This window comes from Salvelinus alpinus, chromosome 21 (assembly GCF_045679555.1).
Source record: "Salvelinus alpinus chromosome 21, SLU_Salpinus.1, whole genome shotgun sequence".
Classification (NCBI taxonomy): Eukaryota; Metazoa; Chordata; class Actinopteri; order Salmoniformes; family Salmonidae; genus Salvelinus; species Salvelinus alpinus.
In genome coordinates this window covers 14,971,351-14,998,522 of record NC_092106.1, presented here as the reverse complement: position 1 = coordinate 14,998,522, position 27,172 = coordinate 14,971,351, and the positions used below count along the sequence as shown (strand labels likewise).

General features: G+C 42.2%; 1 long non-coding RNA gene and 1 pseudogene across 1 annotated transcript; one reads left to right on the top strand and one right to left on the bottom strand.

The window, feature by feature from the left end:
* Positions 1–1,197: 1,197 nt before the first annotated feature.
* The window catches only part of LOC139548572 (alpha-2-macroglobulin-like), a 42,105-nt pseudogene continuing 16,130 nt past the window's right edge, over positions 1,198–27,172 (bottom strand).
* LOC139548582 (uncharacterized) lies at positions 1,352–7,043 on the top strand. The gene is made up of 2 exons (XR_011669723.1): positions 1,352–5,037; positions 5,215–7,043. It is a non-coding gene; the product is annotated as an uncharacterized lncRNA (long non-coding RNA).

The following is a 27,172-nucleotide window of genomic DNA, read 5'->3' as shown; positions in this document are numbered from 1 at the left end:
TCAACACGTTTAAATGTTTTACTCACGTCGGCTGCAGTGAAGGAGAGTCCGCAGGTTTTGATAGCGGGCCGTGTCAGTGGGACTGTATTGTCCTCAAAGCGAGCAAAGAAGTTGTTTAGTCTGTCTGGGAGCAAGACATCCTGGTCCGTGACGGGGCTGGTTTTCTTTTTGTAATCCGTGATTGACTGTAGACCCTGCCACATACCTCTTGTGTCTGAGCTGTTGAATTGCGACTCTACTTTGTCTCTATACTGACGCATTAGCTTGTTTGATTGCCTTGCGGAGGGAATAGCTACACTGTTTGTATTCGGTCATGTTTCCGGTCACCTTGCCCTGGTGGTTCGCGCTTTCAGCTTCGCGCGAATGCTGCCATCAATCCACGGTTTCTGGTTGGGGAATGTTTTAATAGTTGCTGTGTGTACGACATCGCCAATGCACTTGCTAATGAACTCGCTCACCGAATCAGCGTATTCGTCAATGTTGTTGTTTGACGCAATGCGGAAAATATCCCAATCCACGTGATCGAAGCAATCTTGAAGCGTGGAATCAGATTGGTCGGACCAGCGTTGAACAGACCTGAGAGCGGGAGCTTCCTGTTTTAGTTTCTGTCTATAGGCTGGAAGCAACAAAATGGAGTCGTGGTCAGCTTTTCCAAAAGGAGGGCGGGGGAGGGCCTTATATGCGTCGCGGAAGTTAGAATAACAATGATCCAGGGTTTTACCAGCCCTGGTAGCACAATCGATATGCTGATAGAATTTAGGGAGTCTTGTTTTCAGATTAGCCTTGTTAAAATCCCCAGCTACAATGAATGCAGCCTCAGGATATGTGGTTTCCAGTTTACATAGAGTCAAATAAAGTTAGTTCAGGGTCATCGATGTGTCTGCTTGGGGGGGAATATATGCGGCTGTGATTATAATCGAAGAGAACTCTCTTGGTAGATAATGCGGTCGACATTTGATTGTGAGGAATTCTAAGTCAGGTGAACAGAAGGACTTGAGTTCCTGTATGTTGTTATGATCACACCACGTCTCGTTACTCATAAGGCATACAGTGGGGCAAAAAAGTATTTAGTCAGCCACCAATTGTGCAAGTTCTCCCACTTAAAAAGATGAGAGAGGCCTGTAATTTTCATCATAGGTACACTTCAACTATGACAGACAAAATGAGAAAATAAAAAACAAGAAAATCACATTGTAGTATTTTTAATGAATTTATTTGCAAATTATGGTGGAAAATAAGTATTTTTTCAATAATAGTGTTTTAATGAAAAACTTTGATTCCAGAAAGTTACATTTACTTTAGCTTGAAAGATGTCTCAAGGGTTGCAGGTGACTGTCATTTTCTTCTTACATCTGCAGAGGGGAAAATGCAATGAATAGGTAGATAAAGTACATGTAAGAAATTAATGATTTAACAAACTGAGCAGCATTTAGGTAAAAGGATTGAAGGAATATTGACTCAACTGCTCATTGAACATCTCCTTCTAAAATCATGGGCATTAATATGGAGTTGGTCCCCCCTTTGCTGCTATAACAACCTCCACGCTACGCGCTTCAGCACTCGGCGGTCATGTTCTGTGACCTTGTGTGGCCTAAAACTTTGCAGCTGAGCTGTTGTTGCTCCTAGACGTTTCCACTTCAGAACAGCAGCACTTACAGTTGATCGGGACAGCTCTCGCAGAGCAGAAATTGTATGAACTGACTATGACGGTGCCACGTTGAAAGTCACTGAGGTCTTCAGTAAGGCCATTCTACTGCCAATGTTTCTCTACGGAGATTGCATGGCTGTGTGTTCGATTTTATACACCTGTCAGTAACAGGTGTGGCTGAAATGGCTGAATCCACAAATAGTTTTGTGCAGTGCATTCGTAAAGTATTCAGACCCCTTGAACTTTTTCCATATTTTGTTATGTTACAGCCTATTCTAAAATGGATAAAACATATAACAAATGTCATCAATCTACACACAATACCCCTAAATGACAAAGCAAAAACAATTTTTTTTATAGATTCCTGCTAATTTATAAAAAAGAAAAAAATTGAAATATCACATTCACATAAGTATTCAGACCTTTTACTCAGTACTTTGTTAAAGCACCTTTGGCAGCGATTACAGCCTCAAGTCTTCTACAAGCTTGGCACACTTGTATTTGGGGAGTTTCTCCCATTCTTCTCTGCAGATCCTCTCAAGCTATGTCAGGTTGGATGGTGAGTGTCGCTGTACAGCTATTTTCAGGTCTCTCCAGAGATCAAATCAAATTGTATTGGTCACATACACATGTTTAGCAGATGTTAATGCGAGTGTAGCGAAATGCTTGTGCTTCTAGTTCCGACAGTGCAGTAATATCTAACAAGTAATTTAACAATTCCCAACAACTACCTAATACACACAAATCTAAAGGGGAAAATGAGAATATGTACATATAAATATATGGATGAGCGATGGCCGAGCGGCATAGGCAAGGTGCAAAAGATGGTATAAAATACAGTATATACATGTGATATGAGTAAAGTAAGATATGTAAACGTTGTTAAAGTGGCATTATTTAAAGTGACTAGTGATCCATTTATTAAAGTGGCCAGTGATTGGATCTCAATGTAGGCAGCAGCCTCTCTGAGTTAGTGATTGCTGTTTAGCAGTCTGATGGTCTTGAGATAGAAGCTGTTTTTCAGTCTCTTGGTACCAGCTTTGATGCACCTGTACTGACCTCGCCTTCTGGATGGTAGAGGTGTGAACAGGCAGTGGCTCGGGTGGGTGTTGTCCTTGACGATCTCTTCGGCCTTCCTGTGACATCGGGTGCTGTAGGTGTCATGGAGGGCTGGTAGTTTGCCCCCGGTGATGCGTTGTGCAGACCGCACCACCCTCAAGAGAGCCTTGCGGTTGAGGGCGGTGCAGTTGCCATACCAGGCTGCTCTCGATTGTGCAACTGTAAAAGCTTGTCAGGGTTTTGGGTGACAAGGCAAATTTCTTCTGCCTCCTGAGGTTGAAGAGGCGCTATTACGCCTTCTTCACCACACTGTCTGTGTGCGTGGACCATTTCAGTTTGTCTGTGATGTGTACGCAGAGGATCTTAAAACGTTCCACCTTCTCCACTGCTGTTCCTTCGATGTGGATAGGGGGGTGCTCCCTCTGCTGTTTCCTGAAGTCCACGATCATCTCCTTTGTTTTGTTGACGTTGAGTGAGAGGTTGTTTTCCTGACACCATACTCAGAGTGCCCTCACCTCCTCCCTGTGGGCTCTCTTGTCGTTGTTGGTAATCAAGCCCACTACCGTTGTGTCATTTGTAAACTTGATGATTGAGTTGGACGCGTGCATGGCCACGCAGTCGTGGTGAACAGGGAGTACAGGAGGGAGCTGAGCACGCACCCTTGTGGGGCCCCAGTGTTGAGGGTCAGCGAAGTGGAGATGTTGTTTCCTACCTTCACCACCTGGGGGCGGCCCATCAGAAACTCCAGGACCTAATTGCACAGGGCGGGGTTGAGGCTCAGGGCCTCCAGATTGATGATGAGTTTGGAGGGTACTATGGTATTGAATGCTGAGCTGTAGTCAATGAACAGCATTCTTACATAGGTATTCCTCTTGTCCAGATGGGATAAGGCAGTGTGCAGTGTGATGGCGATTGCATCGTGTGTGGACCTGTTGGGGCGGTATGCAAAGTGAAGTGGGTCTAGGGTGGCCGGTAAGGTGGAAGTGATATGATCCTTGACTAGTCTCTCAAAGCACTTCATGATGACAGAAGTGAGTGCTACGGGGCGGTAGTCATTTAGTTATTTTTATAGTCCGGGATTTCCTGTAGACCCTGCCACACACGTCTTGTGTCTGAGCCGTTGAATTGCGACTCCACTTTGTCCCTGTACCGGCATTTCGCTTGTTTGATTGCCTTGCGGAGGGAATAACTACACTGTTTATATTCAGCCATATTCCCAGTCCTCTTTCCATGGCTAAATGCAGTGGTTCGCGCTTTCAGTTTTGCGCGAATGCCGCCATCCATCCACGGTTTCTGGTTAGGGTAGGTTTTAAATAGTCCCAGTGGGTACAACATCTCCAACGCACTTCCTTATAAACTCACTCACAGTCAGCAATAGATCGATGTTGTTCTCTGAGATTGACCAGAACATATCCCAGTCCGCGTGATCAAAACAATCTTGAAACGTGGATTCCGATTGGTTAGACCAACGTTGAATGGTTCTAGTCACTGGTATCCTGTTTGAGTTTCTGCCCAGTTTCTGCAAGATGGCGCCGTGGTTGGATTTGCCGAAGGGAGGGCTAGTGAGGGCTTTGTATGCATCGCGGAAGTTAGAGTAGCAGTGATCGAATGTATTACCCCCGCGTGTAGTGAAATCAATATGCTGATAGAATTTAGGTAGCCTTGTTCTCAAATTTGCTTTGTTAAAATCCCCAGCTACAATAAATGCAGCCTTAGGATATATGGTTTCCAGTTTACATAGAGTCCAGTGAAGTTCCTTGACGGCCGTCTTGGTGTCTGCTTGAGGGGGAATGTACACAGCTGTGACGATAACTGACGAGAATTCTCTTGGGAGGTAATATGGCCGTCATTTGATTGTAAGGAATTCTATGTCGGGTGAGCAGAAGGACTTGAGTTCCTGTATGTTGTTATGATTACACCATGAGTTGTTAATCATGAAGCATACACCCCCGCCCTTCCTCTTCCCAGAGAGGTGTTTATTTCTGTCGGCGCGATGCATGGAGAAGCCCGGTGGCTGAACTGATTCCGACAACAATCCCGAGAGAGCCATGTTTCTGTGAAACAGAGAATGTTACAATCTCCGATGTCTCTCTGGAAGGCAACCCTTGCTCGAATTTCGTCGACCTTGTTGTCAAGAGACTGGACATTGGCGAGTAGTATACTCGGGAGCGGTGTGCACGTCTACGGAGCCTGACCAGGAGGCCGCTCCGCCTGCCCCTTCTGCAGCGCCGTTGTTTGGGGTCGGCTTCTGGGATTAGATCCATTGTTCTGGGTGGTGGTCCAAACAGAGGATTCGCTTCGGGAAAGTCGTATTCCTGGTCGTAATGTTGGTAAGTTGATGTCGCACCTATATCCAATAGTTCTTCCCGGCTGTATATAATAAGACTTAAGATTTCCTGGGGTAACAATGTAAGAAATAATAAATAAATAAATAAAATACTGCATAGTTTCTGATACGTTCACAGTTTCTGTGTTGTGGTTTGTGTATTTTCATGTATGTATTTCAGGAAATGGCTTCCTGAAATTCTCCCCAAGCAGCTGATTGGTCAGCCCCATTGATGATTGGAGAGCTGACCCCGCCCCCTCGTCAGGACGCAGCTGTCTCCAATTACCAACTCCTTCTGAAGCTATATAAGCCAGAGTTCTGTTGCTCAGAAGAGAGAGGAGGCTGATGGCAGAGGGGTATATCATATGTTGGTTGTTTTTCAGAGAGATGAGATGCTTTGGTATGTACTATGTTAGTTGTTGCTGAGAGAGGTGATTGATATGTTCTGGTTTAGGTTGGTGCTCAGATAGAGAGCTTCTTTAATGTCCTGAGTTAGTTTGTTCTCAGTATTTTTGTGAAGTAGTTTGTAATATTCTGTTTCATTTGTTCCCGAAGGGGAAGGCACCTAGGGAGTGCTTAGGCAAGAGGCCCGCGGGCATACATAGACCCGTAGTATATACTCTGTCTATGCACACTAGGTAAGACCTGGGTGGACCACCCCCTGTATTTTGGTTAGCGCACCAGGTGGTGCTAAGTTAGATAAGTAGTGAGTAGGCAGGTAAGATAGGAGCGGGGGGCTTTGACATTTACTTTCTTTGCTTTGATTCTGTCCAGCCCCTTTTCCCCATATTACTGTGTGAAGGAATACATTCCTAGTAAACGGTAAATTCTCTGCCTTTTGTCATCCTTACTCGCACCATAGCTCTTTCACACCACAGAGTTGAGTTGTAGCAGGGTGTTATGTTCCCTCTTCCTAGAGGCGTACGTAACAGTTTCCTAAGGACTCGAAGCGAGGCGACCATCTGTCAGCAGCATCTTGCTAACGTTAGATCGGGTTCAAGTCCGGGCTCTGGCTTAGCCAATCACGGACCTTCAGATACGTGTCCCGAAGCCACTCCTGCGTTGTCTTGGCTGTGTGCTTAGGGTTGTTGTCCGGTTAGAAGGTGAACCTTCGCCTCAGGCTGAGGTGGTGAACAGGTTTTCATCAAGGATCTCTCTGTACTTTGCTCTGTTCATCTTTCCCTCGATCATGACTAGTCTCCCAGTCCCTGCCGCTGAAAAACATCCCCACAGCATGATGTTGCAACCACCATGCTTTCAGACGTGACGCTTGGCATTCAGGCCAAAGAGTTCAATCTTGGTTTCATCAGACAAGATAATCTTGTTTTTAATGGTCTGAGTCATTTAGGTGACTTTTGGCAAACTCCAAGCGGGCTGTCATGTGCCTTTTACTGAGGAGTGGCTTCCGTCTGGCCACTATACCATAAAGGCCTGATTGGTGGAGTGCTGCAGAGATGGTTGTCCTTCTGGAAGGTTGTCCCATCTCCACAGAGGAACTCTGGTGCTCTGTCAGAGTGACCATCGGGTTCTTGATCACCTCTGACCCAAGGCCCTTCTCCCCCGATTGCTCCATTTCAGGAGGCAGCGAGCTCTAGGAATAGTCTTGGTGGTTCCAAACTTCTTCCATTTAAGAATGATGAAGGCCACTGTGTTCTTGGGGACCTTCAATGCTGCAGAAATGTTTTGGTACCCTTCCCCAGATCTGTGCCTCGACACAATCCTGTCTCAAAGCTGTACGGACAATACTTTCGACCTCATGGCTTGGTTTTTGCTCTGACATGCACTGTCAACTGTGGGACCTTATATAGACTGTGGGCCTTTCCAAATCATGTCCAAGCAATTGAATTTACCACAGATGGACTCCAATCAAATTGTAGAAACATCTCAAGAAGGATCAATGGAAATAGGATGCACCTGAGCTCAATTTCGAGTCTCATAGCAAAGTGTCTGAATACTTATGTAAATATGGCATTTGTTTTTTATTTGTAATAAATTTGCAAATATTTGTCATTATGGGGTATTGTTTTTTTTAGCTTTTTATATATCTTTTTTCCCCACATTTATTTAACCAGGTAGGCTAGTTGAACAAGTTCTCATTTACAACTGCAACCTGGCCAAGAAAAAGCAAAGCAGTGCGACACAAACAGAGTTACACATGGAATAAACAAATAGTCAATAACACAATAGAAAAAGTCTATATTCAGTGTGTGCAAATGAGGTAAGATAAGGGAGGTAAGGCAATAAATAATTACAATTTAGCAATTAAACACTGGAGTGCTAGATGTGCAGAAGATGAATGTGCAAGTAGAGATACTGGGATGCAAATAAAACTAAATAACAGTATGGGGATGAGGTAGTTGGATGGGCTATGTACAGGTGCAGTGATCTGTGAGCTGCTCTGACAGCTGGTGCTTAAAGTTAGTGAGGGAGATATGAGTCTCCAGCTTCAGTGATTTTTGCAATTCGTTCCAGTCATTGGCAGCAGAGAACTGGAAGGAAAGGCGGCCAAAGGAGGAATTGGCTTTGGGGGTGACCAGTGAGATATACCTGCTGGAGCGCGTGCTACAGGTGGGTGCTGCTATGGTGACCAGTGAGCTGAGAAGGCGGGGCTTTACCTAGTAAAGACTTATAGATGACCTGGAGCCAGTGGGTTTGGCGACGAATATGAAGCGAGGTCCAGCCAACGAGAGCATACAGGTCACAGTGGTGGGTAGTGTATGGGGCTTTGGTGACAAAACGAATGGCACTGTGATAGATTACATCCAGTTTGCTGAGTAGAGTGTTGGAGGCTATTTTGTAAAGACAAGGATCGGCAGGATAGTCAGTTTTACGAGGGTGTTTGGCAGCATGAGTGGAGGATGCTTTGTTGTGAAATAGGAAGCTGATTCTAGATGTAATTTTGGATTGGAGATGCTTAATGTGAGTCTGGAAGGAGAGTTTACAGTCTAACCAGACACCTAGGTATTTGTAGTTGTCCACATATTCTAAGTCAAAACCGTCCAGAGTAGTGATGCTGGACGGGCGGGCAGGTGCGGGCAGCGCTCAGTTGAAGAGCATGCATTTAGTTTTACTTGCATTTAAGAGCAGATGGAGGCCACGGAAGGAGAGTTGTAATGGCATTGAAGCTCATCTGGAGGTGAGTTAATACAATGTCCAAGGGCCAGAAGTATACAGAATGGTGTCGTCTGCGTAGAGGTGGATCAGAGAATCACTAGCAGCCAGAGCGACATCATTTGATGTATACAGAGAAAAGAGTCGGCCCGAGAATTGAACCCTGTGGCATAGAGACTGCCAGAGGTCCGGACAACAGGCCCTCCGATTTGACACATTGAACTCTATCTGAAAAGTAGTTGGTGAATCAGGAGAGGCAGTCATTTGAGAAACAAAGGCATTGTCTATTGTCTGTAGATTGATGTTAAAAATGTTAATTTAATACATTTTAGAATAAGGCTGTAACGTAACAGAATGTAGAAAAAGTGAAGGGGTCTGAATACTTTCCGAATGCACTGTATAGTGTATCTAAAATGACCATTAAATAAAGATTTTAAATAGATTACCAGCTTGTAACCCCTACTTGCAAGGGAAGACATATTCTGTCTCTGCCTGGTCACCTGAATAAAATCATAAGACAGGTAAGTCTCAGTAAATGAACACAAGTTAACCAAATGTTACTAATAAAAAGAGGGAAAAATACTTTGGGGAGGAGGGTTAGGTTTAAACTTACTTGGCTGGTAGTAGTCGTAGATCTTGATCACCGCTGGCTTTAGATTATGTACTCGGACCTCCTGTATGATGTCCAGGGTGTGGTTGAAAGGAAATAATGATGGTAACTGTTCGGAGGAAAAAACATTGGTCACAATTATTTAAACGTTATTTAAAAATTTCCAATCAACTTTGCTGACTGAAGGACATTCCACACAAAACAATTTCAGAGTAGATATACAGTACAAGTCAAAAGTTTGGACACACCTGCTCATTCAAGGGTTTTTCTTTATGTTCACTATTTTCTACATTGTAGAATAATAGTGAGGACATCAAAACAATTAAATAACACATATGGAATCATGTAGTAACCAAAAAAGTGTTAAACAAATATTATTATATTTGAGATTATTCAAAGTAGCCACCCTTTGCCTTGATGACAGCTTTGCACACTCTTGGCGTTCTCTCAACCAGCTGCATGGAATGCATTTTAATTAACAGGTGTGCCATGTTAAAAGTTAACTTGTTGAATTTATTTCCTTAATGCGTTTGAGCCAATCAGTTGTGTTGTGTCAAGGTAGGGGTGGTATACAGAAGATAGCCCTATTTGGTAAAAGACCAAGACCATATTAAGTTTAATTAACTACCTACATGTACAGTTGAAGTCGGAAGTTTACATACACCTTAGCCAAATACATTTAAACTCAGTTTCTCACAATTCCTGACATTTAATACTAGTAAAAATTCCCTGTTTTAGGTCAGTTAGGATCACCACTTTATTTTAAGAATGTGAAATGTCAGAATAACAGTAGAAAGAATTATCTCTTTCAGCTTTTATTTCTTTCATCACATTCCCAGTGGGTCAGAAGTTTACATACACTCAATTAGTATTTGGTAACATTGCCTTTAAATTGTTTAACTTGGGTCAAACGATTCGGGTAGCCTTCCACAAGCTTCCCACAATAAGTTGGGTGAATTTTGTCCCATTCCTCTTGACAGAGCTGGTGTAACTGAGTCAGGTTTGTAGGCCTCTGTCACGCCCTGACCATAGAGACCTTTTTATTCTCTATGTTGGTTAGGTCGGGGTGTGACCAGGGTGGGTCATCTAGGTGATTTATATTTTTATGTTGCCCTGGTATGGTTCCCAATCAGAGGCAGCTGTTTATCGTTGTCTCTGATTGGGGATTATATTCAGGCAGCCATTTCCCCTTTGTGTTTTGGTGGGATCTTGACTATGTATAGTTGCCTGTGTGCATATTTGTAGCTTCACGTTTCGTTTTGTTCGTTTATTGTTTTGTTTTGCTTTGAGGTTCACATAGCAAAAAAGATGTGGAACCCAGATCACGCTGCGCTTTGGTCCAGTTATTATAACGAACGTTACAGCCTCCTTGCTCGCACACGCTTTTTCAGTTCTGCCCACAAATTTTCTATGGGTTTGAGGTCAGGGCTTTGTGATGGCCACTCCAATACCTTGACTTTGTTGTCCTTAATAAGCCATTTTGCCACAACTTTGGAAGTATGCTTGAGGTCATTGTTTATTTGGAAGACCCATTTGCGACCAAGCTTTAACTTCCTGACTGTCTTGAGATGTTGCTTCAATAGATCCACATAATTTTCCATCCTCATGATGCCATCTATTTTGTGAAGTGCACCAGTCCCTCCTGCAGCAAAGCACCCCCACAACATGATGCTGCCACCCCCGTCCTTCAGTTGGGATGGTGTTCTTTGGCTTGCAAGCCTCCCCCTTTTTCCTCCAAACACAACAATGGTCATTATGGCCAAACAGTTCTATTTTTGTTTCATCAGACCGGAGGACATTTCTCCAAAAAGTTCGATCTTTGTCCCCATGTGCAGTGGCAAACCGTAGTCTGGCTTTTTTATGGCGGTTTTGGAGCAGTGGCTTCTTCCTTGCTGAGCGGCCTTTCAAATTATGTCAATATAGGACTCGTTTTACTGTGGATATAGATACTTTTGTACCCGTTTCCTCCAGCATCTCCACAAGGTCCTTTGCTGTTGTTCTGAGATTGATTTGCACTTTTCGCACCAAAGTACGTTCATCTCACGGAGACAGAACGCGTCTCCTTCCTGAGCGGTATGACGGCTGCGTGGTCCCATGGTGTTTATACGTGCGTACTATTGTTTGTACAGATGAACGTGGTACCTTCAGGCATTTGGAAATTGCCTGAAGGTACCAATTGTTGGACAAATAAAAAAAAAAAGGTATATATTGTTATTTTTTACTGCTGCTCTTTAATTATTTGTTACTTTTATCTCTTATTCTTATCCGTATTCTTTGAAACTGCCCTGTCGGTTAGGGGCTCGTAAGTAAGTATGTCACTAAGGTGACCTGTTGTATTCGGCGCATGTGTCTAATAAAGTTAGATTTTATTTATTATGACAAGAACAGCTCAAATAAGCAAAGAGGAATGACAGTCCATCATTGCTTTAAGACATGAAGGTCAGTCAATACGGAATATTTCAAGAACTTTGAACGTTTCCACAAGTGCAGTCGAAAAACAATCAAGCGCTATGATGAAACTGTCTCTCATGAGGACCGCCACAGGAAAGGAAGACCCAGAGTTACCTCTGCAGCAGAGGATAAGTTCATTAGAGTTAACTGCACCTCAGATTGCAGCCAAAATAAATGCTTCACAGAGTTCAAGTAACAGACACATCTCAACATCAACTGTTAAGAGGAGACTGCGTGAATCAGGCCTACATGGTTGAATTGCTGCAAAGAAACCACTACTAAAGGACACCAATAATAAGAAGAGACTTGCTTCAGCCAAGAAACATGAGCAATGGACATTAGACCAGTGGAAATCTGTCCAAATTTGAGATTTTTTTTTGTTCCAACTGCAATGTCTTTGTGAGACGCAGAGTAGGTGAACGGATGATCTCTGCATGTGTGGTTCCCACCGTGAAGCATGGAGGAGGAGGTGTGATGGTGTTTTGCTGGTGACACTGTCAGTGATTAATTTAGATTTCAAGGCACACTTAACCAGCATGGCTACCACAGTATTCTGCAGCGACACTCCATCCCATCTGGTTTGCGCTTAGTGGCACAATCATTTGTTTTTCAACAGGACAATGACCCAAAACACATCTCCAGTCTGTTTAAGGGCTATTTGACCAAGAAGGAGAGTGATGGAGTGCTGAATCAGATGACCTGGCCTCCAATCACACAACCACAACCCAATTGAAATGGTTTGGGATGAGTTGGACCGCAGAGTGAAGGAAAAGCAGCCAACAAGTGCTCAGCATATGTGGGAACTCTTTCAAGACTGTTGGAAAAGCATTCCTCAAGATGTTGGTTGAGAGAATGCCAAAAGTGTGCAAAGGTGTCATCAAGGCAAAGGGTGGCTACTTTGAAGAATCTAAAATCTAAAATATATTTTGATTTGTTTAACACTTTTGTGGTTACTACATGATTCCATATGTGTTATTTAATAGTTTTGATGTCTTCACTATTATCATAGTGTAGAAAATAGTGAAAATAAAGAAAAACCCTTGAATGAGTAGGTGTCCAAACTTTTGACTGGTACTGTATGTGGAAGGGCCGACGCCGGACAGGAGAAGCAGGTATGGGGAGTCAAACATTTATTCAGGAACAGACATAGAACACGACAGGAACAGCGTTAGCACACGGGTAAACAAGGACATATGACAAACAATCCCGAAGCAGGGAACAGAGCTAGGAAACAGACAGATATAGGGAAGGAAATTACACAAGTAATTGAGCCCACGTGAGTCCAATGAGAGCTGATGCGCGTAACGGAGAAAGGCAGGTGTGCGTACTGAAGGTGGCTTGAGTGAGTAATGTTGGGGAGTCTGGCGCTCGGGAGGAAGAGCGGGAGCAGGCGTGACAGTATTTTAACAGAATTACATCAATACATACAGTATATGTTATTTAAAATGAATTTCATTATATTGAGAGTGCTATGTACACTGTTCAAACTGGTCTCACCTCAAGTACATTAACACATGGTCATCTTTGGAATCGACACGGTCCACTCGACCTGAACCCCTCAGCTGTGAAGACAGGCCATTCACTGATTATTCATATTGCATGGACAAAAAAGGTTAGTTTCTGAAAAGTTCACAGATGAGAGGCAAGAGCTACATGGAAAAAGGTTATAGGTAACACCATAAATGTATGATATCATAAAAACTCACCCTCCCCAAAGACTCTGGGTCTGGGACAAACCCAGACAGCATTTTCAAATCCACTATAATCATATTGGTGGTCGGCTCCTTTCCATGATATCTGTGAAAGCAAAGAGATGCCTGTGATATCAAAGTGAGATTTTTACAATTACTTGCAGTAAAACAAATAGATAAAATCGATACTTTTATTATTTTAGCCATAAAAAAGACATGGTTGCCTGATGTGTTTTCGTACTGTTACTGGTAGAAACTAGAAATTCAATAACCTATAGGAAACCAAGTAAGTTGGGCCAAGCCCATTCTGTAAGACATGCTCCAAAATAAAACTTTGGAGTGTCATCAACAAACTGATTGAAAGAATGCTTCTGTGAATGCAAATGTGTCATTCATTCTTACTGAGACTGGAGCTTCAGTGTGACTCTGGGTCTCAAAGAGTTACTGTTGCAGTCCACCTCTGGCTTCACCTGGATACTGAGCGTTGTGCTGTCAGTAGGAGTAGGGATGTTGTAGTGGAGCGCCACCTTGGAAAGAGGGAAGAACAAGTCAGGGAAACCATCATGTCCACACATATACATTTAAAAAGATAGTGAAAAATAAACATTTCATAAACTAAATATCAGACAACGCTTCTTAAATGTTTGAAATTCACAGTAATATACAAACCATATCTTGCACCATAGGATTGGGAGGAGTGTATTCACAAACCTGCACTGAGGCACAAGCACTGCCCTTCACTTCCACGCTGTACTTCCCTTCTGTGTCCTGCAGCGCCCTCTCCTGGTAGAGAAGCTTGTTGTTTTGGTTCACTTCGAAGAGGTGCTGTGCTCCACTGGGAGACTGTACTGTGACTGTGCTGGCACCCTCTCTACTGTACACCCTGGTGGAGTAGAGAGCCAGGGCCTGGAGGGCCACCACTGTGTCCTAAACACACACACCAACAGACAAATATATTCAAAATGAATGAAAATAGCCCATTTTACATAAAGGGGGAATTGTTACATTGATCTGTTACTAGAGTGACTATTTCTCATTTCCATCCATTATGGTTTCTTGGCTCCATTTCAGTGGAAGTTATCCTCGCCAGGCTTGACATGACAAGAAGCACATACATGCCTGTTGTGAAGTCAAGGTAACAATGCCTCACTACTAGTGCACAGCACAGGGTGCCATTTCAGAACGGAGGTGTTTTGGAAATATACCTGTGTGGAAGAGAAGCCTCCGTAGGCATTCTGCTGTCTCACCAGCCACCTGACGATGCGGGAGGCGTAGCCCAGGTCAGTGGTAGACAGAGGGGAGGCACTGAGGGAAGCCAGCAGAACATAGGAGCTGATTTCCACCGCCAGGGAGGCTGAGGTCTCTGAGGAGGTCTGAGTCCAGTGCAGGAGACCCCCTGAGGAACGAGGAGCGCACACACACACACAGATAATAGGGACTAGCTTATTCATCATAATAAAAGATACAAAGTTCTTCTCTGACCTACCGAATTCATTTTATGACGAAAAGTTAATTATATTACAGACACCTGAGTTCAAATTGTATTTGTATATAAAATACTTTGGGTGTTTGATTGAGCCTATCTGGAGTGCCAGACGGGAGGAGGGGTTACACTTTTGGGATTACTCCATTGGGTCCATTGCCCAGGTAAGCTCAATGAAAGCAAGACAGCACAAACAGATCTTGGACCAGGACATGTCTCACCTTCTTGTAATGCGATCGTGTCCAGGTGCTGCAGAAGCTGGGCCCGGGTCTCCATGTCCCCTGCCAGGGTAAAGGTGTAGGCCAGCAGAGCAGTAGTGTAAGTGTTGGACAAATCACTGGTGGAGTTCCTCAGGCAAGACAAGCTGCTGTACACAACAGGATCCTGGAGCACAAAATAACAGAGCAGCACATTAAGAGACATGCTAGCCTGGTCCCAGATCTGTTTGTAATGGCAAGGTAATACAAACAGATCTGGGATCCGGCTAAACACATTCATGCTGGAGCACTTTTAGTTTTTCAGTTTACAGTATTATAACTATGCCTGTACTTTTTATGTTAACAGCACACTGTCATTCAGGACTGCTTATGGTAACAGCTATTCTTATTTCTATTCCATATGCTACTTTCAGATCATTTTTTACACAGAACTCACTACATTTTAGAATCTCTAAATGACAGTTGACATAAGATGTATACAACAGACTTCATACAGGAGTTTAAACCAGTTTCCTGTAATGGACGTTGTTGAAGTGAGAAACAATGGTTATGTGGAGATGCTACGTACCGACACTGACATGTTGAGCTCCAGCATTGAAGACGTGATGTAGGCCGTCAGTGTGACTTCATCTGTCACCCCACCCTACAAAACAATATGTTAAATACTAAAATATATCCATGAAACTGTATCTAGACTGATACAATTCTCTAGAAATCATCATTCCCAACTGTATGGCTGGTCTGACGAGACGTAAAACGACATCTTCTTCCATCTTCTATCAGTTTATTATCAATATAAATACCTTCATTCTGTTGTTAAAGAGTTCCCCCAATCTGACGAAACAGCCATGTTTGCCTTGTTGACGTTCCAACCAAGTCTTGGATTGCTCAATTTTTACCGGGTCAATATAAATGAAAGACTTTGCTTTGCCAAAGGATCTCAAAACAAAAGTAGTCAGTCTGAGAAAAGAGAACTTGATTTAATACCCACATAAAGTTGTCATAAACATGACTTAGAGCTTGACATTACATGCAATGAGAGCTTATGTCAACTTATGTCACATCAATGGGCTCCCTATCAAAGACAATGCCATTTGGTTGGCCAATACTTTATTGAAACAGACAGTTATGATGAGTTTACCAATAAGTGAATAACACATCCAAGTACTCACCAAGTGTTCCCTGAGCCTTGTCCAAATGTGCTGTATGCACCATCAACATGCTTGTAGTTCAGCTGCCTTTGGTAACCTGTCAGTGAGTTTTTTAAAGCAAACAACAGTAAACAAGTGTGTTTTATAGTTACTGAGTGTGCACCCCAAATGGCACCCTGTTCCCTAGTGTACTCTTTTTGCCAGGAAAAAAGTAGGACACTATGTAGGGAATAGGGTGCCATTTGGGATAAATATCTATATTCTATAATCAAATGATTTTAGCAAAACATCTGGAAGTCCCAACATGTGTTGGGTCAGTGATGCTCTGTTGATAAGACACTGTAATGTCATCTGTGCTGTAGCTCTATAATGTACATGATAGCAGGGTCGTAGTCATTAGGGCATACCGTGGTGAAACGTTTAAAAATGTTCTTCAATGGAAAACAAAACAAAGTGCTCTTATTGGACAAATCCAGCACTGTTTCAGTCAGTTTTCATCCGTTTGGTGCCTAATCAATACGCCCCATATTTTTAGGGACTCTCTTACCACTAGTGAGGAACTTGGTGGCCTTGTCTCGGATGGCTGAAGTGAGCTGCTCTGTGTTCCTCAGGTACTCCAGGATGTAGATATTGGGTGCGAGGAGGGCCATATTCTGCTCTCCACACCCATACGGCATCTGCAACAGTCCATCCAGGTTCTTGAGGGCCCGACCCAAGATGTCACCTACAGGTAAACATGGGACTTCTGTAATACTGTCCTCTTTAGCGAACAGCAGCATTATCATTGGAGAAAGGTTGCTTTTCCCACCACTACGCCTTTCTAAACTCACTAAGCCTCTAAATAATACAATGGTTTATTTTACCCAGGACTGAGAGCGAAATTCGATCAGATCCATCCACCACATTCTTGGGGAGTTGCAGTTCCACCTCCTCTGTCATAGTTACTCCTGTGGACACACAGATGATAAGATGAATGGAGATGATCAATTCAATCAAAGTGAACATTCAACGTTCATTCATTACTGACTGACCAGTTGGACACAGCAACCAGTTGTAGGTGTCGGTCTTCTCTGTTCCCTCAGCCTGAGAGGAGAGGATATTATTTTCAGTCAGAGGCAGTTACACTAGGCATCTGTACAACAGTACGTTCCGTCACAACAGTAGGCTACATACCTTCACCAGCAGGCTCTGTGTGACTGTGTCGATGCGTCCTCTCTCCGGTACGTTCACAATCTCATTGTCACACGCCACGTGGGACTGGACAGCCTCTGCACTAACGGACACATTCAAAACCCCTACACACACATTGACAGACAGAGTGCAGTACAGGTTACACAACATCCAAAATGGTGACAGAGTACACAACTCAGGCTGACATCCATTCTGCTGTTTGAACGGTTGAATGAAGACTGGTGATTTACCCAGGATAGAGGGTGCCATCGTCCAACTGAAGGTCTTTCGTCCATTGGCACACAAGCATGATGAGTACTGGACATCCTTCAAGGGTGTGAGAGTGTAGTCTAAGGAGTGAGCTGGAGTCACAGAAACCTGCCAAATAGGAACACTTGTAAGATAACATGGAAAACTCATGAAACAACTCAAGAAACGATCATGTTGCGGTGCCGTACCATAATGCACTTGGACAGGTAGTTAAACACAGTGGCTTTCAGCTCAAAGTGCTCTCCACGGATGATGGAGTAGGGCAGGGTTAGTTCCAGGAAGAAGGGCTGGAAGACTGTAAGTTTCACCGGAGGAGCCAGACCGAAGCCACCAGGGGCCAGGCAGAATGCCTCTGTCTCCCATGTGGTGATCGTGTCTGGGACCATGAGGGGCACATCTGCTGATCCAGACTCCCTGTAATGCAGAGGTCAGAGTTCAAACAGAAAGATACTAAGTGTCCCATGGAGAACAATGGAGTATGACTTTATAAATTCTTTGAACAGTGTTTCTTTAAATGTTTTTAAATATATTTAAGCTTCATCTAACCGGGGAGTCCTATTGAGGTCAGAGGCCTACAGTAGGTAAAAGTGGAGCAAGTTGAGCCACCCTTGTTTCTAGGAAACCATACGCAAAATTAATAATTTGACCAAATATTTAGGAAGATAAATAATTTCATGGAGTCTGTGAAGGAAGAAACATATGAAAAAAGATGTCAGCAAGTCAGGTCCAGAAAACACATGTTCACCAAGTCAAATAAATTTATTCTGTTAGCGGTTTCACTATGATTGTATCTAAACCAAAGTAGATCATTGTAAGATTGTTCTACACATCAGTTGGGATCTGTATAAGATTTAAAAAAATTGATGTCCTAAACCTCGCATAAAAGTGCATCTCTGTAGCTGTGTGGGCAAATATAGTGGAAAAATTTGTCTTTGGGTAAATTGAGCTGATGGCCATAGGGTAAGTTGAGCCAATGGTAAATTGAGCAAATTGAAGTGTTTTCTTCCTAGGCGTAAAGCAAGGCAATATCGCTGGGATATTTCATTATTTTGTATTTATTTTTTATTTAGAGCTGTAAACCCAAAGACTTCCAGTCCTTGCGTTATCGCAAATTACAAAGTGTTTTTTTTTAGGTGTTAAAGGATGCTTAGCAAAGAAGTGTTTGTGATTGTGTTGAATTGTGTTTGGGAAATAAAGATAGACATGGTTTTAGAAAGGTAGTGGTAATATTTCATTCAGAACAGACATTTGTAGGCAACCTAACTAACCCTATCACGCGACTCAATTTACTCCATACCGGAGGTAAATCTTTGTTAGAAAAAATATGGTGTTTTGCTTGACAGAGTAATGCTGAATGTAAAACAAATCTAAATGTACCCCACTCTCCCCTACTTTGTAATGCAGTTTAATGAGGTACCGGTTCCTAATCTAACCACTACTGTATGTTTTGATATAGACCAGTTGGTTGTTTAGCAACAAAACCGACAAGTGTAGAAATATGGAGCAAAACAGACGGGGTTGGCTTAGATTGTTGACAACATCTAAACTATATTTTGCCTTCAAATGTTTATTGAAAACATAAATACATTTGCACAATGAGCACTTGTCCCTCAAATACATTGTTACAGTTGTTGGTAGCTAGCTAGCAAATTTTACCTGCAACAAGTACATTTGATGGAAACACATCTCTGGTAGGAAAATAAGCATATTGTTTTTATGCAGATTTTTGAACATATTCACATGAAAATCTGTCGCCAATTGGATGGAAACCTAGCTATGGTTTTAATAAGGTAGTGGTAATATTTCATTCAGTTCAGAAATTTGTAGGCAGCTTAATTGACTCTATCCCGTGGCTCAACTTACCCCATACCTGGGGTGTTGTGCCAAGAGACCACTTTTTTTGGTCACGCTATGTTTTCAATCTGTAATGTATATATTAATTCTGATTATTTCCAGGGATACACAACATCCTGTCACGCCCTGATCTGTTTCACCTGTGATCTGATCTGTTTCCCCTTGTGATTGTCTCCACCCCCTCCAGGTGTCACTTATTTTCCCCAGTGTATTCATCCCTCTGTTTCCTGTCTTTCTGTGCCAGTTCATCTTGTATGTTTCCAAGTCAACCAGCGTTCTTGCATTCTCCTTTTTCTAGTCCTCCTGGTTTTGACCCTTGCCTGTTTCTGGACTTTGTACCCGCCTGCCTGACCATTCTGCCTGCCACTCTACCTCCTGGACTCTGATCTGGTTTTGACATTTTTGTCTGTCCACGACCATTCTCACCCTTTTGGATGAATAAACATTGTAAGACTCCAACCATCTGCATTTGGGTCTCGCCTTGTGCCCTGATACATCCTGAAATATATGTCTATCTTTGTTAGAAATAATACTGTATTTCACTTGACAGTGAATGTAAAAATTTCTCATTTTACCCCACTCTCCCCTACTGTGTAATGCAGTTTATTGAGTTACAGGTTCCTAACCGACAAAATGCGCAATTATGGAGCAAAACAGACGGGGTTGGCTTAGATTGTTGACATCTAAACTATATTTTGCCTTCAAATGTCTATTGAAAACATAAATACATTTGCACAATGAGCACTTGTCGTCTCTCAAATACATCGTTACAGTTGTTGGTAGCTAGATAGCAAATGTTTTGCCATATTAGCATAGACATGACATGAGTCAAAACACCTCAAAACAAGACATGGTATCAATAACAAGATACAACGAGCTGAAACAAGAAACCTACGATTCCCCACATGGCAGCCTCTTGTTATTGTTGCTAACTATCTGACCGTTCAGAAACATAACATCACCTTCTGCCTCATCGATGTGCGCGCATTATTTTAGTGATGTTTATAAGGCAACAGCCTCACTGTGCAGTGCTCTTACCCAACTTCCACAAGATCCCATATCCACGTCTCAGGGAAGAAGGTACGGACCGTCTGTATGGTATCAACAAATCTGTCACCTTCTACTACACGCAGTAAAGATCGATCAAGTATCCGTCCGCCCTTGACTCCAGGGTGGCGTCTGTAGGCTACAACTAAAACAAAGAATAGTCATTATTCTCGTGTTAGAATCAGCCTGGTCAAACCAGATTGAATACTGCTTTCAACGGTGATGCATGCAGCATTCAGACTGGTTTAACCAGGCTATATTAGAATAACAAAAGCCATACATTTCCCAAGATTCACTGAATTCTTCTGGCAATGACAAGAGTAAAAGGTGTGAAGGAGGACATCTCACCATGGGCCCTATTGTACTCTTTCCTTTTGTACCTGAGACAGGAAGGTACTCTTATAACCAGATTAGTTGCCAGCTTCAGTCCCAATTTCTAGAAATGTCAGAATCACAAACAAGAGAGCTCAATATTAATGAATATCTCTGAATTTTATGTTTCTATTCTGTAGGTGTTTTTCAGCCTCAAACAGGGTATTTTAGCAATTAATAATTTAAGAAGATGTATGCATGGTATCAGGATGTTGACTGATTCTTACGAGAGAGGAAAAGAGGCTTCAAGTTAAGAGAAAACAAGGCTGAGGTTACCTTAAAAACTTCATGAGGTTCATTTTCCTCCTCAGTTTGTCTTGGGTATGGCCTTGCGTACCCGTACTTCATTGATTTTACACGTAAACATGCTACTGAATCTTCAAGCTGGTAGGGAATGTGTGTTGTCTCCTTGACTGGTAACAAATCAAATATCTGGAATGGGATAACAGTGAGATGTAAAATTAACTTGTTCACTGGACACAAAACAGAAGAAAACAGACTGTTACCGTGAAGGACCACTTGGACTTGTCTAAAAAGAAACGTTAAATTTCATTTTCCATTGCTAAACGTTATTAACCCTCATACTACCGACCCCAGAGGCATATTTTTCATCTTAGCCCAAAGGTGGTTTATTGAAATCTTAAAATGTTCATGACTTTGACAATCAACTTGTTCTTAGTGTTTCTGTATCAATATAGACTTTGGGGTCATTTCGATCCCAGCCCAAAACACCTAATTCCACCTATAGTAATGAGATAGATAGGACCCTTATAATAATTTATGTTTCTTTGTAGACATAATAACAAATTACCCATACTGACCTGTATCAGTGATGTTGACCAGATAGACAGATTATCTTCAGAGATATAGCTCCCCGTGTACCCACCTAAGATTGCAGTTTTTTATACCACATATTTTATGTACAGTGGGGCAAAAAAGTATTTAGTCAGCCACCAATTGTGCAAGTTCTCCCACTTAAAAAGATGAGAGAGGCCTGTAATTTTCATCATAGGTACACTTCAACTATGACAGATAAAATGAGAAAAAAAATCCAGAAAATCACATTGTAGGATTTTTAATTTATTTATTTGCAAATTATGGTGGAAAATAAGTATTTGGTCAATAACAAAAGTTTATCTCAATACTTTTTGTAGGTGACCAAATACTTATTTTCCACCATAATTTGCAAATAAATTCATTAAAAATCCTACAATGTGATTTTCAGGATTTCTTTTTCTCATTTTGTCTGTCATAGTTGAAGTGTACCTATGATGAAAATTACAGGCCTCTCTCATCTTTTTAAGTTGGAGAACTTGCACAATTGGTGGCTGACTAAATACTTTTTTGCCCCACTGTATGTGTACAAATGTCACGTTCCTGACCTGTTTTCCTTTTTCTTGTATTTATTTAGTTGGTCAGGGCGTGAGTTGGGTGGGTTTGTCTATGTGGTATTTTCTATGTTGGGATGTTTGTGTCCTGCCGGGTATGATTCTCAATCAGAGACAGCTGTCAATCGTTGTCCCTGATTGAGAATCATACTTAGGCAGCCTGGGTTTCACTTGTGTTTTGTGGGTGTTTGTTCCTGTGTCAGTGTTTGTGCCACACAGGACTGTTTCGGTTTTGTCACGGTTGTTTTGTATTTTGAAGTGTTTTGTTGACTTTCATTAAATAATGAACACTAACCACTCTACGTTCTGGTCCTCTCCTTCTGTCAGCGAGGACAGCCGTTACAACAAAACCAAAATGAATTCACTTTTCTGCATATAAAAATCTGCCAATAGTATAAAAAGCCTGCCAATGGTATAAATACTTGATAGAACTGCAATACCGAACTTAGAAACACTCTGAATCTACACAGAAAGCTGTACCGGTGTGTAGTCTCTGAAAAGTAGTTATTATAGGGCAAATCTAAAAAAGTATTTATTTGAATCCAGGTTTCTCTGGAGATGTAATATTAAGTTATACATATCCTCAGAGGGTGGAGGGGGACCTGTATCAGTGATTTTGACAAGATAGAAAGATCACCTGCATAAATGAAGCTCCTTTTGTTCTCGGCTATGTTTTAAACTGGTTATAAATGGCAATAGTGTTTACCACATAATATGACAAAATTTGTATTTACTTCAAAATTCTAAAAACGAAATGATGCTATAATCAAATTATGGTAAATTTTGTTTTTAACACTTATGTGGATTGTGCGTTGGAAACAGCACATTATTTAAGGAACAAATTTATATTTTCGGTTGACAAAATATGCTAATTAACTGTAATTTTTCAAAAATAGTCTGTTTTGGTTAATTTTATTTCAGATAACATTATTTACATGTCTAATGATGTTTTGAATTAAGTTGATATGTTGCTATGATTGTTTTTTCCAACAGTTTCTTCTTGGGGTCAAAATGACCCCAGTTGGTAATCCATGTATGTAAAATATTTTAGCATGACGGTTAATATTGCAATAATAAAACAACCCAGACTATTAACTCATTAAGTGCCAATAGGGAGGTGCTTTTCAGTTGATGAAGGTACACCAAATGGCCAACAGTGACCAGACCCACTCCAAGTCTGCCGTTGTCACTTCTTAGTCCCCTGAAGCTGGTTGTATTGCCAGCACCACAACAGCTGTTTATATGGTGGTACTGTATGACCGTTGATATTCACTACACCGAGCTCTGTTACCTTGTCAGCATCCAGCCTCTTCCCTGGCTCCATGATGTGAACACTCTGGTCCACAGCACTGAGGCCACAGAGGGAGCCGGGCTGGGCCGAGAGCTGCAGGGTGTTCTCCTCCCCTGGAACTGCTTGTGAGGGTGAGAACTCCACCGACACCTGGTGCACATGACATACATAAGTGTACATTATACACCTTTATACAAGGAATGATATCTATGTGCATGGAAATACTTGACATCATTTATACCTTCCATAAAATGAACATAGTATGTTTGTGATGTGCAGAAGTCAGAGGGTATAACACACGAAGAAGCATGCCCACATATACACACACCTTGTGCCTGAAGCATTTCTCAGTGGGAAAGTTCATGCTGTGGGCGATGACAGTCTCACTGGGTAGCATACTGTACACAAGGACCTGTACCACAGGCGCCATCTCCGGAACCACTGCCAACTTCAAAGTAACTTCACCCCCAGTTGCTGTAACGCAAGAGCATGTCACTGTCATTGTCATCAAGCACCTTCCAGTAGGTTCATAATTACTTAATGAAACTCCCTCACCAGGACTCCAGTGCTGCACGGTAACCTTCATGTGTCTATGCTGAACTATCACCCCTCTGGATAAGGCCTGGAGGAGGGAAAGGGTAAAACACTTGTCCCGGTTATCCCATCAAGTCAGCAGGAAGAATATGATGAGAAGTACTGGTGTTGTATAGAGACATCCTTCCTTTGAAGATGAGATGTTGGGACTGTCTGAAATGACCCTGGTCAAAAGTAGCACACTAGAGAATAGGGTGCCATTTTGGACTCACCCTGGGTTTGCAGGTTGTCACAACTTGTTCCTGGTTCTACTCACCAGGTAGATGACATCCACGGAGCCCTTTGAGACAGTCTCCCCTACGATGGCGTACTGGATGGTGATTGACACTTCCTCCCAACATGCCAGTGGGTTCTCCATCTTCTGAATAGCCAGAGAGCTGAACATTTTACTGTGAGGGGCAGTGGGCTGGATCAGGGAGAGCTTGTGTTGCCCTCTTTTGAAATAAGGGACCCTATATTTAATTTTCTCCACCTTTGGTGTGTTGCTAACCTGGAAATCAACAGAGGAGAGAGAGAGTATAACTAAAGGCCCAATCCCAAATCGACCCTTAGACCCTATGCCATATATAATTGTGGAGATCTGAGAGGATTCGGGTTTTTTTATTTGACAGGTGTAAGCAATAGAGTATGTCAACATCTCCACCTTGCCCTCTGATAAGCTAGGTGGAAGTTTCACCTTAGTGTTTGTTATACACATGGTATCTTCTCAGATCTCAACAAGAGCATGATAGGCCATAGGGTGTAGGTTCAATGGTGTGCGCTGGAATCATCAGTCTTCCAAAACATAGAAGAAATCATACTTACTATGAGGTTAATATTCTTTTGGGGCATTCTGGTTGTGTTGAAGGAGAAACTGGCAATACCATGACTGTCCGTGGTCAGGGTCTGGAGATGATGTGAGGACCTGTCTTTCTTCTCCAAAAGGTAGACTAACATGTCTGAGATAGGTGTGTTGTTGAAGTGAACAACGTTTATCTGAGGAAAAAGGGGGGGAAAGTTGTAAGTAGTGATGCTACATGTGTCACTGTTACCTACCATTGGTAGTTAAGTAAACTTGAATGTCCCAAGACAAATGGCATCTACAATTCACCTAAGTCTAAGAAACAATATCACTGGATTTGGACGCACCTTGCCCTTGATAATTGATCCATGCTCATAGATTTTGGGTGTGTCAACAAATGTGAGTTTTCCAATCACATCTGAGAGAGCAATGTGTTTTTCCTTTGACTGTGTAATACCTGTCAAAGGAAAACAAAAGAAAATAGGATGGTTTATTTCACAACTACACACGCCACCATGATGCACATTGGCAGTTCACAATGCAGAAGCTGAATTCCAGCGCAGCTTACTCAACGTATTAAAAACATGATTACAAACAGAAGACATGAATAAAAACTGCATAATATGAGGATGTAGCACCAAAGGTCAAATACGCAGGTCATGCCAATCTTTATAATGTAATTAAACATGCAATCTTGACATTATGTAATTCACTCTCAAGAAAAAAAAACTGTTTTCATTTGACTTCAAGCAAATGTTGTCATCACTTCTACCGTCTCCAAATTCTTATGATAAATGACTTGCCTGTCCCCTCCTCCTCTACTTTGGCATTAAAACTCAGCCTGTCTATGAGCCTTTTCCGGCCTGCATCCTTTGTGAAAATTAACATGTTGAAGACATGAGAAGCACAGCCAGTTTGGTCCATCTGGGAAAAGCAAGCAAAACCACACACATTAAGAAAAGATTTAAATAAATTAACCAGATCACATTCAAATGTAATATGATGGTAAAAACAAGTATATAGTTTCTTCAGGAAAGCATACAGACCTCTATTGACTCTTTATGGCAGGGGGGTGTATAATCAGGAACTCCTTCTGGATTTCTCTCATCAATTCTTATTGGTATCAATACATTGGGAACTAAGGGTCGGCACAACTCTACCTCTGCTTTACCAGGTACAGGCTGCCCATACGTGTATCTGATTTGATTTCATAATAAAACACAAACATACATCAGACACAGCAACTATCATACATTTCCTACATAGAGAGACATACCATATTATATGTCTCATATGAGACATTGTAAATCTCATACATGCGTGCTTATAACAATACATTATAATGTTTTTACCTGCAAGCTTTTAAGTAAAGTGTTTTCAACATTGTCAATCGATCTGGACCAGTATTCATAAAGCCTATCAGAGTATGCGTCCTGATCTAGGATCAGTTTTAACTTTTGGATTTAATGAACAAGATCTCATGTACAGGGGGAGCCTTATCCTAGGTCAGCAATCCTACTCTCAGATGCTTTATGAATACTGGCACAGCTGTTCATGTACTGTACGTGCCACTGTCCCAAACCTTTGAAGTCTCAGGGTACTCATAAGAACAGTTTATGACATTGAGCAGTACCATTGTAGGTCTTCAACTACAAAAGTACATTTCTTAAAGAAAATGTGTGTGTTTGCTAGCTTGTCTTGAGTATTTATGGTTGTGAGATAAGCTATAGTAGTGGTAGTGACTGCAGTAGTAATGGTGGTGACTGCAGTAGTAATGGTGGTGACTGCAGTAGTAGTGGTAGTGACTGAAGTAGTAATGGAAGTGACTGCAGTAGTAATGGTAGTGATTGCAGTAGTAATGGTAGTGACTGCAGTAGTAATGGTAGTGACTGCAGTAGTAATGGTGGCGACTGCAGTAGTAATGGTGGCGACTGCAGTAGTAATGGTGGTGACTGCAGTAGTAATGGTGGTGACTGCAGTAGTAATGGTGGTGACTGCAGTAGTAATGGTGGTGACTGCAGTAGTAATGGTGGTGACTGCAGTAGTAATGGTGGTGACTGCAGTAGTAATGGTGGTGACTGCAGTAGTAATGGTGGTGACTGCAGTAGTAATGGTGGTGACTGCAGTAGTAATGGTGGTGACTGCAGTAGTAATGGTGGTGACTGCAGTAGTAGTGGTAGTGACTGCAGTAGTAGTGGTAGTGACTGCAGTAGTAGTGGTAGTGACTGCAGTAGTAGTGGTAGTGACTGCAGTAGTAGTGGTAGTGACTGCAGTAGTAGTGGTAGTGACTGCAGTAGTAGTGGTAGTGACTGCAGTAGTAATGGTAGTGACTGCAGTAGTAATGGTAGTGACTGCAGTAGTAATGGTAGTGACTGCAGTAGTAGTGGTAGTGACTGCAGTAGTAATGGTAGTGACTGCAGTAGTAATGGTAGTGACTGCAGTAGTAATGGTGGTGATTGCAGTAGTAATGGTGGCGATTGCAGTAGTAATGGTGGCGACTGCAGTAGTAATGGTGGCGACTGCAGTAGTAGTGGTAGTGACTGCAGTAGTAATGGTAGTGACTGCAGTAGTAATGGTAGTGACTGCAGTAGTAATGGTAGTGACTGCAGTAGTAATGGTGGTGATTGCAGTAGTAATGGTGGCGATTGCAGTAGTAA